We start from the raw sequence: 21,591 nt of genomic DNA, 5'->3' as shown, positions 1-21,591 counted from the left end.
TCCTCCTCAACTCCGTTCTAAATTGACTTCCCCTTATCTTGAGGCTGTGCCCCCTAGTTCTAGTTTCCTTTCTAAGTGGAAGTAATCTCTCTGCTTCTACTCTTATCTAGCCCCTTCATTACTTTATACGTCTCTATAAGATCCCCCCTCAGCCTTCTAAACTCCAAGTTCAGGCCCAGTCTACTCAATCTCTCCTCATAGTCCAACCCCCTCAACTCCGGTATCAGCCTAGTAAACCTCCTCTGCACTCCCTCCAAGGCCAATATATCCTTTTGCAAGTGCGGCGACCAAAACTGCACACAGTACTCCAGCTGCGGCCTCACCAATGCCCTATACAGCCGCAGCAAGACCTCCTTACTTTTATATTCAATCCCCCTCGCTATGAAGGCCAGCATCCCATTCGCCTTCCTGACCACCTGCTGTACCTGCAGGCTGGGTTTTTGCAATTTATGCACAAGGACCCCCAGGTCCCTCTGCACCGTAGCATGTTGTAATTTTTCACCATTTAAATACTGTCTCTCCGTCTCTGTCTCTGTCTCTCTCTCTCTCCCTCTATCTCTCTCTCTCTCTCTCTCAGTCTGTCTCTATCGCTCTCTCTCGCTCTCCCTTTCTCTCTCTCTGTCTCTCTCTTTCTCTCTCTCTTTCACTCCCCCTCTCTCTTTCTCTCTGTCTCTCTCTCTCTCAGTCTCTCTCGCTCTCCCCCTCTCTCAGTCTCTCTCTCTCTCTCTCTCCCTCTCTCTCTCTCTCTCTGTCTTTGTCTCTCTCTGGTGTTTCCACACTAACACAGTCCAGTGTGTGAGGGGGAGGTCTCTCTCTATCCTGCAGTGTGGAGGCTGCTGATATATTGAAGTTACAAAGGGGAAGATCAGGACTCTCTGAAACCGCCAATGGTTCTGTTTCCGATGCTCCTTGTTCCCACAGCGCAGGTTAGAGAGAATCCACAGGGCTGTGGAATTAGAGAAAGGCAGACCCACACTGTGCCAATCACACCTCCCAGACTGGGCTCCGAACACTTCATCTCATCTCCATCGCTTAGATATAGCCCCAGTGGTGATACTCACACACGCTACCGAATCCCAGCAGCTAGAGTCCAGCAGTACCGAGGGTGTGCTGCACGGTTGGGGTGCTGGTTTATGGATGAGATGTTAAACTGAGGCCCTATCTGGATGTAAAAGATCCCATGATATCACTCCCAAGGAGAATGTGAGATTTTTCATCTGCATTAAAACCTTCCCTGCACCCCTTCCCTTCCCTCGATACCGTCCCCCCCCCGCACCCCTTCCCTTCCCTCGATACCGTCCCCCCCCCGCACCCCTTCCCCTCCCTCGATACCGTCCCCCCTCCCTGCACCCCTCCCCCCTCCCTCGATACCGTCCCCCCCTCCCTGCACCCCTCCCCCTCCCTCGATACCGTCCCCCCTCCCTGCACCCCTTCCCTTCCCTCGATACCGTCCCCCCTCCCTGCACCCCTCCCCCTCCCTCGATACCGTCCCCCCTCCCTGCACCCCTTCCCTTCCCTCGATACCGTCCCCCCTCCCTGCACCCCTCCCCCTCCCTCGATACCGTCCCCCCCACCCTGCAGCCTTTCCTGCCCTCAGTAGGGCGGGTGACACGGTGCCTCACAGCGCCAGGGACCCGGGTTCGATTCCCGGCCTTGGGTCACTGTTTGTGTGGAGTCTGCACATTCTCCCCGTGTCTGCGTGGGTTCCCTCTGGGTGCTCCCACAGTCCTAAGATGTGCGGGTTGTGTGGATTGGCCATGGTAAATTGTTGCTTAGGTTTAGGGGTACTGGCTGGGGTAAATGTATGGGGTTAGGAGGATAGAGCCTGGGTTGGATTGTGGTCAGTGCAGACTCGATGGGCCGAATGGCCTTCTTTTGCACTGTAGGCTTCTATGATTCTAGGAGCAGGGAGGCTATTCCGGTGTCCTGGACAATGGCTGCCTCTCAATCGCATCACAACAGCACAGCCTCTGCTCAATATCACATTGCGACTGTAGCCATTAACAGGGGAGCCATGATGTGGAGATGCCGGTGTTGGACTGGGGTAGGCACACAGTCAGTAGTTTCACAACATCAGGTTAAAGTCCAACAGGTTTATTTGGCAGCAAGAGCTTTCACTGTGCCGCTCCGCTCACCTGATGAAGGGGCAGCGTTCCGAAAGCTCGTGCTACCAAATAAAGCTGTTGGACTTTATCCTGGTGTTGTGAGACTTCTTACTGTGCATTAACAGGGGAATGTGGGCTATGAACCTGTACCTGGGACACAGAAACAGACACCGATCATTGGAACAGAGATAGTGCATCAACGGGTAGGAATGTGATTCAAAGATTAGTGAAGTTATTGAATGATCACAAACTAAAAAACCCAGCAGAGTTAGTGTGGTGTATGGAGCAGGGATTTAAGGATAGTTAGTGTGTACGGAGCAGGGATTTAAGGATAGTTAGTGTGGTGTACGGAGCAGGGATTTAAGGATAGTTAGTGTGGTGTATGGAGCAGGGATTTAAGGATAGTTAGTGTGTACGGAGCAGGGATTTAAGGATAGTTAGTGTGTACGGAGCAGGGATTTAAGGATAGTTAGTGTGTACGGAGCAGGGATTTAAGGATAGTTAGTGTGGTGTACGGAGCAGGGATTTAAGGATAGTTAGTGTGTACGGAGCAGGGATTTAAGGATAGTTAGTGTGGTGTACGGAGCAGGGATTTAAGGATAGTTAGTGTGGTGTACGGAGCAGGGATTTAAGGATAGTTAGTGTGGTGTACGGAGCAGGGATTTAAGGATAGTTAGTGTGGTGTACAGAGCAGGGATTTAAGGATAGTTAGTGTGGTGTACGGAGCAGGGATTTAAGGATAGTTAGTGTGTACGGAGCAGGGATTTAAGGATAGTTAGTGTGTACGGAGCAGGGATTTAAGGATAGTTAGTGTGGTGTACGGAGCAGGGATTTAAGGATAGTTAGTGTGTACGGAGCAGGGATTTAAGGATAGTTAGTGTGGTGTATGGAGCAGGGATTTAAGGATAGTTAGTGTGTACGGAGCAGGGATTTAAGGATAGTTAGTGTGTACGGAGCAGGGATTTAAGGATAGTTAGTGTGTACGGAGCAGGGATTTAAGGATAGTTAGTGTGTATGGAGCAGGGATTTAAGGATAGTTAGTGTGTACGGAGCAGGGATTTAAGGATAGTTAGTGTGTACGGAGCAGGGATTTAAGGATAGTTAGTGTGGTGTACGGAGCAGGGATTTAAGGATAGTTAGTGTGGTGTACGGAGCAGGGATTTAAGGATAGTTAGTGTGTACGGAGCAGGGATTTAAGGATAGTTAGTGTGGTGTACGGAGCAGGGATTTAAGGATAGTTAGTGTGGTGTACGGAGCAGGGATTTAAGGATAGTTAGTGTGGTGTATGGAGCAGGGATTTAAGGATAGTTAGTGTGGTGTACGGAGCAGGGATTTAAGGATAGTTAGTGTGTACGGAGCAGGGATTTAAGGATAGTTAGTGTGTACGGAGCAGGGATTTAAGGATAGTTAGTGTGTACGGAGCAGGGATTTAAGGATAGTTAGTGTGTATGGAGCAGGGATTTAAGGATAGTTAGTGTGTACGGAGCAGGGATTTAAGGATAGTTAGTGTGTACGGAGCAGGGATTTAAGGATAGTTAGTGTGTACGGAGCAGGGATTTAAGGATAGTTAGTGTGGTGTACGGAGCAGGGATTTAAGGATAGTTAGTGTGTACGGAGCAGGGATTTAAGGATAGTTAGTGTGGTGTACGGAGCAGGGATTTAAGGATAGTTAGTGTGGTGTACGGAGCAGGGATTTAAGGATAGTTAGTGTGGTGTACGGAGCAGGGATTTAAGGATAGTTAGTGTGTACGGAGCAGGGATTTAAGGATAGTTAGTGTGTACGGAGCAGGGATTTAAGGATAGTTAGTGTGTACGGAGCAGGGATTTAAGGATAGTTAGTGTGTACGGAGCAGGGATTTAAGGATAGTTAGTGTGTACGGAGCAGGGATTTAAGGATAGTTAGTGTGTACGGAGCAGGGATTTAAGGATAGTTAGTGTGGTGTACGGAGCAGGGATTTAAGGATAGTTAGTGTGGTGTACGGAGCAGGGATTTAAGGATAGTTAGTGTGGTGTACGGAGCAGGGATTTAAGGATAGTTAGTGTGGTGTATGGAGCAGGGATTTAAGGATAGTTAGTGTGTACGGAGCAGGGATTTAAGGATAGTTAGTGTGTACGGAGCAGGGATTTAAGGATAGTTAGTGTGTACGGAGCAGGGATTTAAGGATAGTTAGTGTGTATGGAGCAGGGATTTAAGGATAGTTAGTGTGTACGGAGCAGGGATTTAAGGATAGTTAGTGTGTACGGAGCAGGGATTTAAGGATAGTTAGTGTGTACGGAGCAGGGATTTAAGGATAGTTAGTGTGTATGGAGCAGGGATTTAAGGATAGTTAGTGTGTACGGAGCAGGGATTTAAGGATAGTTAGTGTGGTGTACGGAGCAGGGATTTAAGGATAGTTAGTGTGGTGTACGGAGCAGGGATTTAAGGATAGCTGGATCAGGAATTAAAGGACTGGGAGGGAATGGTCTGAAGGATTAGGAGAGAGATAATTGACATACAGTAAGGATTGGTGTAGAGGAAGGAAGCGAGGGGCATGTTAAGAAGGAGCTTGCAGAGACAGGTCTGGTAGCACTGTGTGTGAATGCTGGGGAAAATCTCTCACTCTGGGGAAGTTGCAGCAAACTCAGATTGACTCAGATCAGAGCGGTTTGTCAGGGCAAATGACCTACCTCTGTTTCAGACCTGTCCAGTTCCCATCCAGAATGAAGCTTTGTGCACTATAATCATTAGCTATTGTGGCTTCCTGTGGGGAGGTGGGGGCGGTGGGAGTGGGGGAGGGGGGGGGTGCCGTGTAGGAGGGGGGGGCAGCAGGAGGTGGTGGGGAGTGTGCTGCAGCTAGGGATAGCTCACAATACTCCACATCGAGCCTCGGGCAGCCCACCCAGGGGGACAGTGAGTTACACAGGCAGTGTGGCACCCGCCCCCCCCCCCCCCCCGCCCCCCTCACTGCTGCTCAGAGAACACATCAGTTACAGGCGCTGCTTGTAAATCCTGAAATGGGATCTCCGTCTGCATTGTTCCACTTTTGGATGGCGAGGGCCCCGACTGAGCCAAGAGCCCATCCCCTCGATGTTCTCTCAGCGTAAATCCTCTGGGACTGGTTTCTGCCGGGGACGTGCCCCAGCAGGAAAGGCGTCCTGTTGGAAATGGGTGTGACGGCAGCACCTGTGTGGAGCCTGAGGCTTTGGCCACGTGTCCCGAACCGGGGAGGCGCTGACACACTGCCCCAGTGAGTTCAAATCCCACTGCAGCCAGACCGTGCCCTCGCAGATTTATTTCCTGCAACTTCCCATCTAATGTCCATTTCAAATCATTGATTATTCCCATGATTTCAGGGGTCAGGAGGTGAGTTATTCGCCCAGCTCAGGATTCCCAGTCTCCGAGCAGCTCCTTCTTAACATGCCCCTCGCTTCCTTCCTCTACACCAATCCTTACTGTATGTCAATTATCTCTCTCCTAATCCTTCAGACCATTCCCTCCCAGTCCTTTAATCCCTGATCCAAACTCAGATTGACTCAGATCAGAGCAGTTTGTCTGACAGTGGTTCAATTCAGTGGTTAAACCCCCCCATCCCACCGCCCCCCCCGAATGTTGATGGGAAATCCCACCGGATATCAGAGACAAAGGGGAGAATTTCCTGTCCCACCCACCATGGGAATCGGGGGAATCCATGTCAAGGTCTGTTGACCCTGGGTGGGATTTTCTGGTTTTGGGTTGTTGGAAGATCCCGCCCCAAGTGTAGCTCAGATGGGTGGCACTGCTGCCTCACTGCGCCAGGGACCCGGTTCAATTCCTGCCTCGGATGACCGTCTGTGTGGAGTTTGCATGTTCTCCCCGTGTCTGCGTGGGCTTCCTCCCACAGTCTGAAAGACGTGCTGGTTAGGGTGCATTGGCCGTGCTAAATTCTCCCTCCGTGTACCCAAACAGGCGCCGGAGTGTGGCGACTGGGGGATTTTCACAGTAACTTCATTGCAGTGTTAATGTTGGCCTACTTGTGACACTGATAAATAAATGTAAAAACTTGATCTTAAAACTTAAACTAAACCCTCCCTCTTCAGAATCGTAGAATATTAGAATCAAGCAGCGCAGAAGAGGCCCTTCAGCCCATCGAGCAGCAACGCGTTAGGAAAACCTGAATTCCCTCCTAACCCCACCTGTCAGCACTTGGCCCATGGCCCTGAATGTCATGATGTGCCAAGTACTCACCCAGATACTTTTTAAAAGATGTGAGGCATCACCACCCTCCCAAGCAGCATATTCCAGACCCTCACCACCCTCTGGGTAAAAAGCTTTTCCTCAAATTCCCCCCTAAACCTCCCACCCCCCCCCCCCCACTTTTAACTTGTGTCCCCCTCGTAACTGACCCTTCAACTAAGGGGAACAGCTGCTCCCTATCCACTCTGTGTCCCTCATAATCTTGAACACCTCAATCAGATCGGCCCCTCTGTCTTCTCTGCTCCAATGAAAATAACCCAAGCCTATCCAACATCTCTTTATAATTTAACCGCTCCATCCCAGGCAGCATCCTGGTGAATCCCCTCCACACCCCCTCCAGGGCAATCACATCAGAGTCCCAATGTTCTGGGCTTAAGCCCCCATCCAGGGCCTGAGCACAAAAATTCAGTCTGATGCTCCAGTGCAGTGCTGAGGGAGTGCAGCACTGTCATAGATGCAGTGTGTTGGATAGGATGTTAAGCCAGGGCCTCTCTGCTGGAGGTGAAAGATTCCATGGCATTATTCTGAAGAACGCATAGGAATTACTTCTGATGATTTGACCAATGTTACCCATCAACATCACAAAGCAGATAACCTTGTTAATATCACATCGCTATTTGTGGGATCTTGCTCTGCACAACATTGGCTGCCCTGGATGTAGTCCTTGCCTGGCACATGCAAAGCACAAAAGTTGCTTGCCATTTATCCACCTGAATATTGTCCATGTGTGGCCAAATCCGGGAAATGTAAAAGCCTGAACTTTCATGCAGATGAAGAGGCTCAAATCCAGAAAGCCCACGCCCAAACTCCGCCTGGGTGATTTTCATTGGGGGAATGGGGGAAGCTTCTACTTAGCACATTCCTGGTTCATGAAGGCAGCTGCATGACTGATTTTACAACCTAACATTAGCACAGTGATCAGTTTGATTGACAGCACCAAGTGGTTATAGATTTGAAATGTTTGTTTTCATAACAGATTAGTTGAAGGAATTCCAATTTTTTGATTTTTGTAATGCTCTCTGAGTGATTTATTTAATGCCAGCTTAACTCCTGAGGTTTGGCTACGAGAAGCCTTGGGTGAATAGGCTTGAAAAGTGTAAGGTCAAAGTCTGTTGGGTGGGTGAATGGGTTGGCCTGAGTTGGCACTCAGTTGGCACAGGGGCTATAAAGGACTATGGTTTGAGTAGTGAGAGCATGGGTTGGCATAGGTTGTACGAGGGGTCAAAAGGAGGTACATGGAGGGACATCATAGACTGGATAGGGTGTACATGAAGATGACGCAGTAGCACAGTGGTTAGCATTGCATTCTCACATAGCCAGGAACCCAGGTTCAATTCCAGCCTTGGGTGACTGTGCAGAGTCTACACATTCTCCCCGTGCCTTCCAGGTGCTCCGGTTTCCTCCCACACTCCAAAGATGTGCAGTGTAGGTGGATTGGCCAGATTACATGCATGGGGTTTAGGGGAGAGGGTGGGCAAGAGGACGTAGGTGCGATGCTCTTACAGACAGCCAATGGCCCAAATGTCTTCCTTCTGCACTATAGAGATTCTGTAAGGGACCATGGGGTAAAGGTAGTATAGATTGGTACAGATCAGCAATGGGGAGTGTGAGGCGAGAGGGTAGTGTTTTGTTCAACACAAGGCTGGAGCTCAGATCATAATGAGCTGATTGTAACCTCAACCTTCACATCCCTGCTCAGTCCAGCCCCTCGATAATCATAAACCTATCTCACACTGCATTCAAAATATTCAAAGATCCTGGGCCTGATCTTGCCATCACGTTGCGCCCGTTTTTGGGTGTGAAAACTTGGTAAAGTTGGGCGTGAAGCGAGTAGAAGGATCCGTGCCCGCCTCCACGCTGGTCCCCCCTTTACCAAGGGTCCGAAAATGGGTGTGATTGGGACCGTGCCCAAAACGGTGAAATAGGGGCGGTTTCACAGTAACTTCATTGCAGTGTTAATGTAAGCCTCATTTGTGACTAGTAGATAAAACTTTAAAAAAACTTTGCATTTAACTACATGTAATTAAATTGACTTAATGGGCTGCACACCCAACTTTACCAGCACTTTCCCCTGTACCACCACGTTCAGCCATCTGGAATTGGCGTGAAACAGACATGCTCCATATAAGTCCGGTTCAGGCTCTCCAGTTAGTGAGGAGCTAAGTACCAAGCGTCTGACAGCTCTGTGTGTGAGACTGGGGGGGGTGGGGATAGGGGGTGTCTGCTGCATTCTGTGCAGGTAAGGTGGGGAGAGGGCTGCGATGGGTCTGGGTGGCAGAGGGGGGTGGGGGTTAAGGGGATCAGTAATGTTGCGGGGATGGGGCAGTGTCTGTGGGGGCTGAGGGGAAGCACGATCCGGCCCGGGAGCGATGTGGCAGGGGAGCCACATCCTATCATTATTTTTCTGCGCGTGCGCAGTTGGGTGCGCCGATCGGAGCTGCAGGATTTCGGGCATGTTAAGCCCCGCCCACAGGCTTGTGTAGCGTGCTTCGGAATCACTGATATTTTTCAGGCAGGATGCTTATGGGGGCGTCTGAGAACGGGTCTAACAGTCGGATCTGAAACACTTCCAGTTTCAAGTCCGCCCACCACTTAGAATGAAAGCGGTAAAACAGGATCCTCAGTTTCCACTTCCTTTTGAAGAAGAATGTTCTCACCACTCTCTGAGAAAATATAAGCCCTCATCTCTGACTCAAATATATATTTTTTTAAACTGTGATCTCTAATTCTAGATTTTCTCACAAGGGGAAACATTCTCTCCACATCCACCCTGTCCAACACTGCTCAGGATCTTAAAGATTTCAACCAAGTTACCTCTCACTCTTCTAAAACTCAATGGATACAGCCAATCAACATTTCCTCATTAGACAATCCATTCATTCCTGGAATGGGTTGAGTTTAGGAAATTAGTAAATCTTCTCTGAACAGCTTCTAAAAAGTTTCCATCTTTCCTTAAATAAGGAGGCCAATGCTGTACACAGTACCCCAGAGGTGCTCTCAGCAACGCCCTGTACAACTGAAGGATAACCTCTCTGCTCTTATAATCAATCATCCTCACATAAACAATAGCATTCCATTAGCTTTCCGAATTACCGGCTGTACCTGTATATCACCATTTGTGACTTGTGTACTAGGACACCCAGATCCCTCTGCACCCCAGAGCTCGCCAATCTCTCACCACGTAGATAATAAGCTTCTTTATTCTCCCTGCCAATTGGGGACAGTGTGACATTTTTTCCACTGCATTTGCCAGCTTTTTGCCCACGCATTTAACCTACCTCTGTTGTCTCACAATCTCCTTACTTCCTCTTCATAACTTACTGTCTTACCTATCTTTGTGTCATCAGCAAATTTAGCAACCACACCTTTGTCAAGTCACCTACATAGACTGTAAACAGTTGAGGGCCCAGCACTGAATCCCTGTGGCTCGCCACATGTCACATCCTGCCCTCTACAGAAAGAGCCGGGTTTTTTTTTGCCAACTCTCTGTTCCCTGCTAGCTGGTCAATCTTCAATCCATGCCAATATGTATCTCCTTAAACCATGAGATTTTATTTTCCTCAATGGCCTTTGATGTGGCACCTAATCAAAAGCCTTCTGGAAATCTGACTACAGTATATCCACCAGTCTCCTTTACCCAGAGTATGTATCAGTCTGCCTGATTACCTTTCCCTGCGATAACAACTTATATTTTACTGATTACAGATGTTAGGCTAAGTGGCCTGCCGTTCCGTGCTTTCTGCCTCTCACAATTTTTGAATAAAGGAGTTCCATTTGCTATCTTCCAATCTAATAGAATCTCTCCTGAATCTGGGGAAGTTTTAAAACCAATGCATCAGCTCTCTGTCCAGGCACTCCTGTTAGGACTGGAGGATGAAATTCACCAGGACCCGGGGACCTGCCAGCCCACAGCTTTAGCACTTCACTCACTGCCACTTTCCCAGTAATTGTAATTTTCCTGAGTCCCTTCCTTGCCAAACGGATACAAAATTGGCTTGGTGACAGAATAAGAAGTCTCACAACACCAGGTTAAAGTCCAATAGGTTTATTTGGTAGCACAAGCCACTAGCTTTCGGAGCGCTGCCCCTTCATCAGGTGAGTGGGATTTCAGTTCACAAACAGGGCATATAAAGACACAAACTCGGTTTACAAAATAATGGTTGGAATGTGAGTCTTTACTGGGTAATCAAGTCTTAAAGGTACAGACAAGGTGAGTGGAGAGAGGGTTAAACACAGGTTAAAGAGATGTGTATTGTCTCCAGACAGGGCAGTTAGATTTTGCAAACCGAGGCAAGTCATGGGGGTTACAGACAGTGTGACATGAACCCAAGGTCCCGGTTGAGGCCGTCCTCATGTGTGTGGAACTTGGCTATCAGTCTCTGCTCAGCGACTCTGCGCTGTCGTGTGTCATGAAGGCTGCCTTGGAGAACATTTACCCGAAGGTCAGAGGCCGAATGCCCATCACCGCTGAAGTGTTCCCCAACAGGAAGAGAACACTCCTGCCTGGTGTTCATTCATCCACTGTCATAGCGTCTACGTGGTCTCCCCAATGTACTATTGCCTCGGAATATCCTTTGCTGCAGCGTATCAGGTAGACAATTTAGGCTGAGTTGCAAAAGTATGTACCGTGTACCTGGTGGATGGTGTTCTCACATGAGATGATGGTATCCATGTCGATGATCCAGCACGTCTTGCAGAGGTTGCTGTGGGCAGGATCGTGTGGTGTTGTGGTCACTGTTCTCCTGGAGGCTGGTTTTATATGCCCTGTTCGTGAACACAACTTCCACTCACCTGGTGAAGGGGCAGCGCTCCAAAAGCTTGTGCTACCAAATAAACGCGTGGACTTTAACCTGGTGTTGTTCTTACTGTCCCCACCCCAGTCCAACACCAATAACTCCACATCTTGATGACAGGAGCCAGAGGGTGGTTGTAGAGAGTTGTTTTTCAAACTGGAGGCCTGTGACCAAAGGTGTGCCTCAGGGATCAGTGCTGGGCCCACTGTTATTTGTCATTTATATTAATGATCTGGATGAGAATATAGGAGGCATGGTTAGTAAGTTTGCAGATGATACCAAGATTGGTGGCATAGTGGACAGTGAAGAAAGTAATCTCCAATTGCAACAGGATCTTGATCAATTGGGCCAGTGGGCTGACGAATGGCAGATGGAGTTTAATTTAGATAAATGCAAGATGATGCATTTTGGTAGATTGAACCAGGGCAGGACTTACTCAGTTAATGGTAGGGCACTGGGGAGAGTTACAGAACAAAGAGATCTAGGGGTACATGTTCATAGCTCCTTGAAAGTGGAGTCACAGGTGGACAGAGTGGTGAAGAAGGCATTCAGCATGCTTGGTTTCATCGATCAGAACATTGAATACAGGAGTTGGGACGTCTCGTTGAAGTTGTACAAGACATTGGTAAGGCCACACTTGGAATACTGTGTACAGTTCTGGTCACCCTATTATAGAAAGGATATTATTAAACTAGAAAGGGTGCAGAATAGATTTACTAGGACGCTACTGGGACTTGATGGATTGAGTTATAAGGAGAGGTTGGATACGCTGGGACTTTTTTCTCTGGAGTGTAGGAGGCTGAGGGGTGATCTTATAGAGGTCTATAAAATAATGAGGGGCACAGATCAGCTAGATAGTCAATATCTTTTCCCAAAGGTCAGGGGAGTCTAAAACTAGAGGGCATCGGTTTAAGGTGAGAGGGAAGAGATATGAAAGTGTCCAGAGGGGCAATTTTTTCACACGGAGGGTGGTGAGTGTCTGGAACAAACTTCCAGAGGTAGTAGTAGGGGTGGGTACAATTTTGTCTTTTAAAAAGTGTTTAGGTAGTTACATGAGTACGATGGGTATGGAGGAATATGGACCAAATGCGGGCAATTGGGATTACCTTAAGAGTTAAAACAAAGGGGGCGACATGGACAAGTGGGCTGAAGGGTTTGTTTCCATTCTGTAAACCTCTATGACTCTGTGACTCACTTTCTATAAGCTTAACACTCATTGGAACACAGACTAATTGGTGGTCAGTTGAGGAACAGTGGAGGATTTTTAAAGAGATTTTCTCAGTACTCAGCAAAAATATATTCCAGTGAAAAAGAAGGAATGTAAGAAAAGGGATAACCAGCCATGGATAACGAAGGAAATAAAGGAGAGTATCAAATTAAAAACCAATGCATACAGTGTGGCCAAAATTAGTGGGGAACTAGAAAATGGGAAAGCTTTAAAAAAACAACACAGAATGACTAAGAAAGTGATAAAGGAAAGATAGATTATGAAAGTAAACTAGCACAAAACATAAAAACTGAAAGTAAAAGTTTTTACAAATATATAAAATGGAAAAGAGTGGCTAAAGTAAATGTTGGTCCCTTAGAAGATGAGAAGGGGGATTTAATAATGGGAAACGAGGAAATGGCCGAGGCCTTAAACCAGTTTTTTGTGTCGGTCTTCACAGTGGAGGACACAAATAGCTTACCAATAATTGATGGTCATGGGACTGTAGGGGGTGAGGACCTTAAAACGATCACTATTACTGAAGAGGTAGTCCTGGATAGGCTAATGGGACTAAAGGTAGACAAGTCCCCAGGTCCGGATGGAATGCATCCCAGGGTATTAAAAGAAACAGCAGAAGTAATAGCAGATGTGTTAGTTGTAATTTATCAAAATTCGCTGGACTCTGGGGAGGTGCCAGCTGATTGGAAAACAGCTACTGTTACGTCACTGTTTAAAAAAGGAGGTAGACAAAAGGGCAGGTAACTACGGGCCGGTTAGCTTAACTTCCGTAGTTGGGAAAATGTTGGAAGAAATCCACTTTGGAAGAAATAATAGTAAAATTGATTATTATTTAAATGGTGAAAAATTACAACATGCTACTGTGCAGAGGGACCTCGGGGTCCTTGTGCATGAATCACAAAAACCCAGTCTGCAGGTGCAGCAGGGAACAAGAAGGCGAATGGGATGCTGGCCTTTATAGCGAGGGGGATTGAATATAAAAGCAGGGAGGTCTTGCTGCAACTGTACAGGGTACTGGTGAGGCCGCAGCTGGAGTACTGTGTGCAGTTTTGGTCGCCACACTTGCGAGAGGATATATTGGCCTTGGAGGGAGCGCAGAGGAGGTTCACTAGGCTGATACCGGAGATGAGGGGGTTGGACTATGAGGAGAGATTAAATAGACTGGGTCTGTACTCGTTGGAGTTTAGAAGGCTGAGGGGTGATCTTATAGAGATGTATAAGATAATGATAAGATAAGGGTAGAAGCAGCGAGGTTATTTCCACTTACAATGGAAACAAGAACTAGGGGGCATAATCTCAAGATAAGCGGGGGGCGGGGGGGGTCAGTTTAGAACGGAGTTGAGGAGGAACCTCTTCACGCAAAGGGTGGTGAATCTCTGGAATTCTCTGCCCGTTGAAGCAGTGGAGACTACCTTGTTAAATATGTTTAAGTCACAGATAGATAGATTTCTGATCGATAAGGGAATTAAGGGTTACAGGGCTCAGGTGGGTAAGTGAAACTGAACCCACTTCAGATCAGCCATGATCTTATTGAATGGCGGGGCAGGCTCGAAGTGCTAGATGGCCTACTCCTGCTCCTATTTCTTATGTTCTTTCTTAAATGTCTAGAGAAACTCTTACTTTCTGTCTTTAGTAAGAAGTCTCACAAACACCAGGTTAAAGACCCACAGGTTTATTTGGAATCACGAGCTTTCAGAGTGCTGACTCATCTGGGGAAGGGGCAGCACTCCGAAAGTTCATAATTCCAAATTACCCGGTGTTGTGAGACTTCTTACTGTTCTTACCCCAGTGCAACACTGGCACCTCCACATCATATCTGTCTTTATATATCTAGCTAGCCATCTCTCAGACACTAGCATTTCCCTCCTTATCAATCTTTTAGTCATTTATATCATTTAACTACTCAATCTGAAACACAGGGGCAAGTAAACATAATTTGGTGAAATGTCTGTGAGCGAATGGTGATGTTTAGAAATGAGCTTGATTCCAGTCAATGGCCCACACCTGGTGCCGTCTGTCAGTCAATGAGAAGAGGACATTGGGGTTTCCAAACTTTCTGTCGATGTTTCAGAGAATCTGAGTGAGGGATTCCGCAGAGGACTGTAAGCACCCACGGAATGAGGGATATCATTGTCAGAAATAAAGCCTGCGTTCTCACCCTCAGTCATCGCTGCTTTGTCAAAGCCATCGAAGATCCCCATGGCTGAGAGTAATCAGTCCTGAGCACGGTGGAACCAGCGAGTGTTCGGTGGTGATATCGGAGAGGCTGGATCCTCGGGAACCTGAGCACGGTGGAACCAGCGAGTGTTTGGTGGTGATATCGGAGAGACTGGATCCTCAGGAACCTGAGCACAGTGGAACCAGCGAGTGTTCGGTGGTGATATCGGAGAGACTGGATCCTCGGGAACCTGAGCACGGTGGAACCAGCGAGTGTTCGGTGGTGATATCGGAGAGACTGGATCCTCGGGAACCTGAGCACGGTGGAACCAGCGAGTGTTCGGTGGTGATATCGGAGAGACTGGATCCTCGGGAACCTGAGCACGGTGGAACCAGCGAGTGTTCGGTGGTGATATCGGAGAGACTGGATCCTCGGGAACCTGAGCACGGTGGAACCAGCGAGTGTTCGGTGGTGATATCGGAGAGACTGGATCCTCAGGAACCTGAGCACGGTGGAACCAGTGAGTGTTCAGTGGTGATGTAAGACTGGGAATGGAGAGATACTAATGAACAGTCTAGTTGGAAGCATGAGTGGTGCAGGCTCGGAGGGGCCGAAGGGCCTGTCTCCTGTGCTGCATTGTTCTTTGTTCTCTGATGTTGGAGGGTCTGGATCCTCGGCGAACTGTGGTGGCTTCCTGGCAGATGAGGGCTCCTCGGGGCAAGGACCCTGTGCTTCCTTTTAGCTCCTGAGAGGAAGGTCAACAAGAAGTTACCTCAGGCCTTGTTGTCCCGCTCACTGTGCTGACTGAAACTGAAAAAGGGGAAGCCACGATGAAGAGAAGGGTGCGAGATCACAAGGGATGGAGCAATGAGGACAGGGTGTATCCCTGGGAAGACCTCTCGGAGCCAGTTCCCAGAGTGGTCGCTATCTCTATATTGCCAGCGGTGTTCTGGAACTCACCACTCTGCCCATTCTGTACACACACTGCAGCAACCAGCAGAGCTGGTGAAAGGCCGACTAGACCACCAGCAAACTCCAGATGAAGGTCTCAGCATAGACACAGGGCAAGACCGTTCAGTCCTCAAACCTGTTACTAGCCTTGCTCAATGTCCCAGGCAACAATAATAGAAGTAAAGAAGCAGGAGGAGGCCATTTGGCCCTTCGAGCCTGCTCCGCATTCATCTTGATCATGGCTGATCATCGAATTTGATATCCCGACTCCCCCCCTTCCCCCCCCATATCCCTCGATCTCTTTAGCCCCATGATCGATATCTAATTTCTCCTTGAAACCTATCAATCAGATTGAAAGCTGTAACTGACCCTCGAACTCTGACCCTGAAACTCTGGGGTTGTTGGGGTGGGGGGGCGGTGGGGGGGAGACAGGGGAGGTTTATGAGGGGGTGATCTTTCCTCCTTGCCGGCTGATGAGTGCAGCGAGCCCGAGAGGTGAAAGATCAGGTTCGCTCTCAGTTTCTCGCCTCTCGTGACCTTACCGGTGCCAACAACCTGGGGCGGGCACGAGGCCAATTTAAATATATTTTAAATCTAATTTGAATATTATTAGTGAGCCCCGGGCGCCATCGTCCCAGCCCGCTTGTCTGAATGGCCTCACCGGTGAAGGCCCTCACTGGCAAGGAGCTCCGCTGGTCCCCATCAATGGTGATGGCCTTGTCAATGGGACCAGAGGCTATTGAGGCCTGGTCTTGTTTCGCCTGCCTGTGGTGAGCCAGGTGGGCTTCTGCCACAGTCACCAATGGTTTCATGGTCACCGTTACCGAGGCTAGCTTTTAATTCCAGAATTTTGTTTCGTTCTGCGAGTTGAGCTTCCACCAGCTGTAGCCATGGTGGTGTTTGAACTCTTGACACAAAGCACTAGCCCGAGCCTCCAGACTAAGAAACATTTTCGCCTGACCGGTGTCTCCCCTCCCACCACCTCACACCACCACCGCAGGGTCCACTGCCACCATCCACATGATGGTGTGGGGGGGGCAGCAGGGGGCAAGTAGAAGCTCAGGCAAGGCAGTGGTGTAGTACTGTCATTTTACAGTGTGTTTATTAGTCGCAAATAAGGCTGACATTAACACTGCAGTGAAGTTACTGTGAAATTCCCCACAGTCGCCACACTCCGGCCCCTGTTCGGGTACACCGAGGGAGAATTTAGCACGGCCAAGGCACCCTAACCGGCACGTCTTTCAGACTGTGGGAGGAAACCCACGCAGACACGGGGAGAACGTACAGACTCAGCGCAGACAGTGACCCAAGCCGGGAATTGAACCCAGGTCCCAGGCGCTGTGCCACCGTGTTGCCCTTGTAGATGGCATTTGGCTCGGGGAGTCAGGAGGTGAGTTACTCACCACGGTATTCCCAGCCTCTGAGCTGCTCCTGTGGCCACTCTGTTTACGTGGCTAGTCCAATTGAGCTTCTGGTCAATGGTAACCCCAAGGATGTTGACAGTGGGGAATTGTGTGAGGTAGAGGGGCGATGGTTAGAGTGTCTCTTATTGGTGATGGGTGTTGCCTGGCATTTGTGTGGCGTGAATGTTACTTGTTATCCACCACCCCCCACACACTCTGCTCCCTCTCTGCTAAACTCTGCAGACACATTCAGTTCAGATCCCTTTCAAATTCTCCATTCAAATTGAATCTGATTCAAAGTGATTTGCAAAAGAAAACCCAGATAAGAAGGGGATTTTCACAGTAACTTCTTTGAAGTATGAACGTAAGCCTACCTGTGAATAATGAATAAACTTTACCCTCGATCTTTTTCCAGAGTGTTTGTAATCACTGCCTGGAGTGTGGTGGAGGCAGCTTCAATGGAGGCTTTATGGTGGGCATTAGATGATTATTGGAACCGAAACGGGGGGGAAAGGGTAGGGGAAATTCGAGACGCCCTTTTGGAGAACTGGTGCCGACACAGTGGGCAGAATGGCCTCCTCCTGCACCATACCACGCTCTCAGGCAATGCACTCCAGGCCCTTTCCTCAACTCAAAAGGTCCTGTGAAAGTATAAAATTGACTAAGTGTGAAGAGGGTGAGAGGGTACGAAAGCACGATATGATTCATTCTTCAATGCACCATTCTGATCCTGTGCAGATCAAAGTGCGTTTCTCTGGAATTTTCAGAAGTGGAATATTTATAATGTTTCGGTTATAGAAAGCCTGGCTCTGTAGATAGTCAATGACAGAGCAGCCCAGTCAGCTGACAGTGTGCTGTAAGTCCTTCAGGTAGAAGAAGCAGTCACGCTGTTTACTGGGCCACCTCACCAGTACTGGCTCAGTAGCAGCATGAGTGCCTGGCTTGCAGCAGCTGATGAGGGAACCAACAAGGAGGAGGAACCTACTCCACCCTGTCCCCACTAAGGCAGCGCGGTGGCACAGCGGTTAGCACTGCTGCCTCACAGCGCCAGGGACCCGGGTTCGAGTCCCGGCTCGGGTCACTGTCTGTGCGGAGTCTGCATGTCCTCCCCATGTCTGTGTGGGTTTCTTCCGTGTGCTCCGGTTTCATCAAAGACGTGCTGGTGAGGTGCATTGGCCGTGCTAAGTTCTCCCTCCGTGTACCCGAACAGGCACCAGAGTGTGGCAACTAGGGGATTTTCCCAGTAACTTCATTGCAGTGTTAATGCAGGCCTACTGGTGACACTAATAAATAAAGTAAGTAATCCACCCACTGTCTGTCTTTCTGCCCATGGCAGTGTTGGTAAAAGCCCAGAGTCCTTGTAGTGAGTGTTGAGAGGTATAGATAGGGTGGATTCTCGGAGGTTATTTCCCAGGGCTGAAATGGTCGCTACGAGAGGACACAGGTTTAAGGTGCTGGGGAGCAGGTACAGAGGAGATGTTAGGGGTAAGTTTTTCACTCAGAGGGTGGTGAGTGAGTGGAATCGGCTGCCGTTGGTGGTGGTGGAGGCGAACTCGCTGGGGTCTTTTAAAAGACTTCTGGATGAGTACATGGGATTTAATGGGATTGGGAGTTACAGATAGTTCTATGGATTGGTAGGTTTAGATGTGATCGGCGCAACTCATGGGCTGAAGGGCCTGTTTGTGCTGTAGTGTTCTATGTTCTATGTTCCTGTTTTCAGGTTGAGGGTACGCTTAGCTTGGTGCCAGAGAGTCAAAGACAAGGTCGAAGGATAGGTAACTATCTTCATTCAGAACACCAAGTGCATGATGTCCTTCAGACCCCTCCAAATCCACGTTTCCAGTGTGTGATCTCTCCGAGGAGAAACAGTTGCCTCGTTCTTAATCACAAGAAGGAAGCAATGGCCTGGTGGTATTATTGCCAGACTATTAATCCAGAAACTCAGCTAATGTTCTGAGTACCCGGGTTCGAATCCCGCCACGGGAGATGGTGGAATTTGAATTCAATAAAAGAATCTGAAGTTATGGATGACGGTGAAACTATTGTCGATTTTCGGAAAAACCCATCTGGTTCAGTAATGTCCTTAAGGGAAGGAAATCTGCCGTCCTTACCTGGTCTGGCCTACATGTGACTCCAGAGCCACAGCAATGTGGTTGACTCTCAACTGCCCTCCAAAGACAACTAGGGATGGGCAATAAATGCTGGCCCAGCCAGCAAAGCCCATGTCCCATGAATGAATAAAAAAAAATCAAGTGTTATTTTCCTTGGTGCTGATGTTAATGAGGGAGGGAGAGATTGGGCAATGTGCAGTGTTACAGGAGGTCTAAGCAGCACAACGCTGGGAGAAATATGTTCTGTTCCCAGACACATTCTCACCGGAACAAACTCACCTTGTGTGTGGCAATTCTTGAAGCATCTGATATTAATTAATATTTAACAAGCCAGCAGTTTAGCGTGAAGGTTAATTAGGCTCCAGGTTAAAGATTAAAAGGTGTATTTTGGTGCATGTCAGACTGAATGGGGAGAAACAGGGGACGATAGTTCTTAATGCCTAAACCCAGAGGTATATTTATGCACAGAAACCTTGACTCTTATCTCTCTTACCTGTGTGTCTAACATCTTCAATGCAGCAATACCAGTCAAGTCAACCACTTAGAACCAAAGAACAATGGTAAAGTTACAGAAAAGGAGACCAATCGGCCCATCTTGCCCATGCCAGCCCCCAAATGCCTTTTCTAATCTGGTAAATTCTACTTTCCCATCAGTCTCTGAGTAAATACATTGTTCCTGCATTCCTGATGTGATTTACTGTGTTTGTATCTCCTAATTCTCATCTCAAGTGCGAGCAGTATTGTTCTTTCAATTATTTAGCTCAGGGGGGGCATTGGCCCAGTGATATTATCACAAGACTATTAATCTAGAAACTCAGCTGCGGACCCGGGTTCGAATCTTGCCACGGGAGGGGGTGGAATTTGAATTCAGTAAAGATATCTGGGATTAAGAATCTACTGATGACCATGAAATCATTGCTGATTGTCGGAAAATCCCATCTGGTTCACTAATGTTCTCTAGGGAAGGAAATCTGCTGTCCTTACCCAGTCTGGCCTACACGTGACTCCAAATCCACAGCACTGTGGTTAGAGTCATAGGGGCTTATGGCATGGGAACAGGCCCTTCGGCCCAACTTGCCCATGCTGTCCTTATTTTTAATGACTAAGCTGCTCCCAATTGCCCAATTCTGGATGACTCCGGAGTTCCAGGGCGAATAGGGGTGGGCAATGAATGTTGGTCCAGCCAGCGATGTCCACATCATATCATTCCAGAGCAATGTGGGTGACTCTCAACTGCCCCCCCAAGGGTATCTAGACATGGGTAATAAATGCTGGCCAGCCTGTGACGCCCATGTCCCAGAAACGAATAAACAAAACATTGAGCTGCTGGAATTCTGAAGAGGAATGACGGCAGAGTGAGCTGAAGGTGACCCCCTCACATGGAACTAAACCTCAGCTCACTGACACACATCAGAAACAGCAAAGGCAGCGTGGAGCAGAGCCACACTGTGGAAACCTGCCTCCATGGGAATGTAGCAACGAGAGGAGGCCACTCTGCCCATTTAGCTGACATTGAGTTAGTCAAGTTTACTCTGTACTCCAGCTCCATTTGCCCACTATTATTCAACATGCCTTCATATTCTTCCCCAGTACACTAGTGATCTCAGTCGCGGAAACCTCAGTTACCCCCCCACCACCCGCCCCCGCCCCGCCACTCCCCTCCACCCCCCCCCCACCCCACTGCCCCCCGCTTTCCCCACTCACCCAACCCCGCTGGCACACCCCCACCCCACTGCCCCCCCCCACCTCCCCCCCCCACCACCAAACCCCACCCACACACCCCCACCCCGCCTCCCCTCCCACCAACCCCACCGGCACACCCCCACCCTCCCCCACTGCCCCGCCGGCACACCCCCACCCTCCCCCACTGCCCCGCCGGCACACCCCCACCCTCCCCCACTGCCCCGCCGGCACACCCCCACCCTCCCCCACTGCCCCTCCGGCACACCCCCACCCTCCCCCACTGCCCCGCCCCGGCACACCCCCACCCTCCCCCACTGCCCCGCCGGCACACCCCCACCCTCCCCCACTGCCCCGCCGGCACACCCCACCCTCCCCCACTGCCCCTCCGGCACACCCCCACCCTCCCCCACTGCCCCGCCGGCACACCCCCACCCTCCCCCACTGCCCTCCGGCACACCCCCACCCTCCCCCACTGCCCCTCCGGCACACCCCCACCCTCCCCCACTGCCCTGCCGGCACACCCCCACCTCCCCCACTGCCCCGCCGGCACACCCCCACCCCACTGCCCCCCCCCCACCTCCCCCCCCACCACCAAACCCCGCTGGCACACCCCCACCCCCGCCTCCCTCCCACCAACCCCGCCGGCACACCCCCACCCTCCCCCACTGCCCCGCCGGCACACCCCCACCCTCCCCCACTGCCCCGCCAGGCTCCGTGATCCTCAGTGAGATCTGCAGTTTCCAGACAGCTTTGAGACAAAGAATTCTGAGTCCACAAACAACTTCCTGATTTCATTCCATCTCGGCCTGTCTCCAACGTTAATGTTACCAGAGGGAGCAGTTTCTCTGGTCAATGCTTTAGTTAAAGCAAACTCTGAAGAAAATGCTCGACTGAACCAGAGTCTTCAGGCTTAGAATCGCAGCATCGTTACAGGACAGAAAGTGGCCAT

This window comes from Carcharhinus amblyrhynchos, chromosome 5 (assembly GCF_965287045.1).
Source record: "Carcharhinus amblyrhynchos chromosome 5, sCarAmb.v2.hapA, whole genome shotgun sequence".
Taxonomy (NCBI): domain Eukaryota; kingdom Metazoa; phylum Chordata; class Chondrichthyes; order Carcharhiniformes; family Carcharhinidae; genus Carcharhinus; species Carcharhinus amblyrhynchos.
The sequence above is the reverse complement of the archived record's forward strand: the minus strand, read 5'-3'. Positions refer to the sequence as shown.